Source organism: Echinops telfairi, unplaced genomic scaffold (assembly GCF_000313985.2).
Source record: "Echinops telfairi isolate 266 unplaced genomic scaffold, ASM31398v2 ScPeMD7_7475;HRSCAF=8513, whole genome shotgun sequence".
NCBI classification, from domain to species: domain Eukaryota; kingdom Metazoa; phylum Chordata; class Mammalia; order Afrosoricida; family Tenrecidae; genus Echinops; species Echinops telfairi.
Genome location: NW_022111379.1, coordinates 2775804 through 2779559, shown reverse-complemented (window position 1 = coordinate 2779559; position 3756 = coordinate 2775804).

The window sequence follows — 3756 nt, the reverse complement described above, 5'->3', positions numbered from 1 at the left end:
CCCTCTCCTCCTCCCCCTTCCCCTCCCCCTCCAAATATGTGTGGACGGCGGGAACGTCGAGTCATCCAGAGGAAGGAACGGACTCCTCCGTCCTCCTCGTCCTCCGTCCTCCCTCTCCTCCTCCCCCTTCCCCTCCCCCTCCAAATATGTGTGCACGGCGGGAACGTCGAGTCATCCAGAGGAAGGACCGGACTCCTTGTCCTCCCCCTCAGCCCCCCCACTCCCCCGTCCCAGATCCCGAGAATCCCCATTGCTCGCACTCCGGGAGAGAAAGCCCTGGCACCGCGTGCAGCCCTGTGCCCAGAAGCGGCGGGAAAGCAAGCCGGCCCGGAGTTTCACAGCCTGGGGGCCGCGGTGGCGGTAGGATCATTTTCACTTGGGAAGCCGGTGCAGAAATACCCGGTCCGCCCCACACATTTGCCACTAGGTCACAGTGCTGATGGCACGGCAGAGCTGTAGCCCGGGGTTATTTTTCAATGCCTTGTCACCTCACTTTGTTCAGAGCATCAGCCTGGTGATCGATGGCACCCATACCGAAGTTTGCTTACAAATGACTTAGGGGTGACTTTCTGAGGGAAGTACACCTTATTGGCCTTACCCTAAAAAAATTTTTTTTAATTGTATTTTGCATCAACTGAGATGTCAGTTGCTCCTTCAACAGTCGGTCAAGTTCAGTGTGACGTCCGAAACGTCTGCGCACTTTTCTCTGCCTGGCTTCCTTTCATTCAAAAGGCCATTGTAGGAGATAAATTGTCTCCTCAGTTCTTGCCGCATAATAGCTTAGGTAAAAATTAATTTAATCAGTCTCCAGATATTCTAGGAATTACCCCTTTCCACCTGTCCTTCAGGCCTGTGAGAAATAAAGCTTTGCCCAGGTCCCCACGTACTTTTCATTGAAAGTTCATTTTCTGTCCTTTAAGAACATAGACCACAAGACTAGAGATTTTCTATGAACATTGATTTGTTAAAATATCTTTTTTATTCATAGTGCCATAGGGAAAACCAACTCACTTTGCCACATTTGCATACCTGTTCTGAAGCTTTTCTTAAGACTAAGGGCAGACGCTTAGCCCCTGCCCAATATTTGCAGAGGCAGATGTAATCACACTTTAGTTCTTCTTCACTGTACAGGAATCTTAATCTCAGCGGTTCCAGCAAAGATAGTCCCGAACCCTGAGAGGAATGCAACGCCTACCTGCGTGCAATGGCTGCCTGGAGCCCACTGGCTCACCTCCTTGCCGTGGGCTTGATGTCATGGCAGGGGCTCCTGAGCCCTCTTTTTTCGCCCTCTGCCTCTTCCTCTCACTCCCCTCACAAAAACTAATCCAAAGTGAATTCGTGACCGGGAGCATTCGAGAGAAAGCCCTAAAACTCTTAGAAGAAAACATAGGGGTAAAGCTTCCTGACCTGGGGTGTGTGGGGAGGGGATGAGGAGCTGATGCCAGGGGCTTAGGTGAAGAGCAAATGTCTTGAGAATGATGAGGGCAAGGAATGTACAAATGTGCTTTACACATTGATATATGTATGGATTGTGAAGAGTTGTATGAGCCCCCAATAAAATGATTTTTTTTTAAAGTTTCCTGACCTTGACTTCAGCAGCGAATTCTTAGATACTGTCCCCAAAGCTTAAGCAACAAAAGGAAAAATCGATCAGACTTCATTCATATTAAAACTTTTAATCATCAAAGAAAGTGAGACGACAATCTAGAAAATGGAAGAAAATCTTTTCAAATGATACAAGAGAGCTTCAAAAAGTTGGTGGAAAACTGGAATTAAAAGGTAATAGGATTTTTCTGTGGACTTTGTGACGCCCCTTCTTATATCTGGTAAAGTTTTGCTTTCCAGGAACTATAGAGAAGTTTTCTGATTGGTGATCCGAAGGACAGCCCAGGGTAAACAGCCCAGGAAAAGCTTTAATTCCCTGTTGCTAGGCTTTTAGGCTTCTGCAGTTAGTAGAGGGTGCAGCCAGCTGAGCTGTCCAGAAAAAAAGAAAAAGGATTAAAATTATTTTGCTTGGATTCAGAATCAATGCTCCTGAAAACAGCAGTCAAGAGATCAAACAATGCATTGCACTGGGTCAATCTGCTATACAAGATCCCTTTGAAGTGTTGAAAGGCAAGGCTGTTACCTTGACTCAGAGGTTTTCTGGTTTCCTCTTCCTCACTGTAAGGGTCATCCAAGTTGGACATTGAATTAGGGTACTGGTGAAGAATATTGAAAGTACCGTGGACTGCCAAAAAACAAAAACAAATCTGTCTTGGAAGAAGTACCATCAAAATGCTCCTTAGAAGTAAGGATGGGACTTTGTCCCACCTCCTTTGGACAGGAGAGACCAGTTCCTTGAGAAGGATATCATGCTTGGTAAAGTAGAGGGGCAGCAAAAAAAAGGAAGGCCCTTGGCAAGATGGACTAGCACAACAGCTGCAACAATGGGCTTAAACATAAGAACAATTGTGAGAGTGTCTGCGGTCTTAAAGGCTTGAAGGTAAACAAGCGGCCATCTAGCTGGGAAGCAGCAAAGCCCACATGGAAGAAGCACAGCAGCCTGTGCGATCACGAGGTGTCGATGGGATCAGCATCAGAATACCCAGAACAAGCAAATAAACTGATGCAAATGATGGGGGTCGGAGTGGAGACCCAAAGTCCAATTGTAGACTCAAAGGGGTCACAAAGAAAGAACAAGTCAGCCAGGGTACAGTATAAACACTGACAACACACAACATTCTTGTAGTTCAGTGGTTCTCAACCTCCCTAATGCCGCGACCCTTTAATACAGTTCCTCATGTTGTGGTGACCCCCCAACTATACAATTATTTTTGTTGCTACTTCATAACTTTCATTTTGCTACTGCTATGAATCAGGCGACCCCTGTGAAAGGTTCATTCGACCCCCAAAGGGGTCGTGACCCAGAGGTTGAGAACCACTGCTCTAGTTCTTTAAAGCTTCCTCCACCCCACTATCATGACCCCAGTTCTACCTTACAAATCCAGCTAAACTGGAGCATGTACACTGGTACAGATAAGAGCCCTCGACACACAGAACAGATAAATCCCTCAGGAACAATAATGGGAGTAGCGATACCATGAAGGTAGGGAAAGAAATGGGGAACTGACTATGATGATCGATGTATTAATCCCCCCTCCAGGGGGACAAACAACAGAAACATGGGTGAAGGGAGACAGTGGATGGTGTAAGATATGAAAATAATTTATCAGGGGTCCATGTGGGGGAGGAAAGAAAAAAGGAGTTGATACCAAGGGCTCAAGCAGAAAGACAATGTTTTGAAAACGATGTCAACATAGGTATAAATGTGTTTGATACAATTGATGTATGGATTGTTACCAGAGCTGTAAGAGCCCCCAATAAAATGATTTATTAATTAAAAAAAGAACACTTGTGAGGATGGCACAGGACTGGGCCGTGTTTCTTCTCTGTGCATCAGGTCACCATGAGTTGGAACCAACTTGAGGGCACCTAACAGCAACAACTAAGCACATGAAAAGAAGCCCAATATTATTAGTCGTTCAACAACAGACACAAACTCGTGGCCAGCAAGTCCGTTTCAACTCCATACGGTTTCTGGGATCGTAAATCTTTGCAGGAACAGGTAGCCTCATCTTCCTCCTATAGAGGATCTAATCCATTGAAACTAACCTTGCATTCCCAGCCCCGTGCTGAACCTACTGGGCCATCAGGACTCCTACACTAGTCATAAGGAAAGTGCCGGTCAAAACCACAGTGAGATCCACTTCAGGC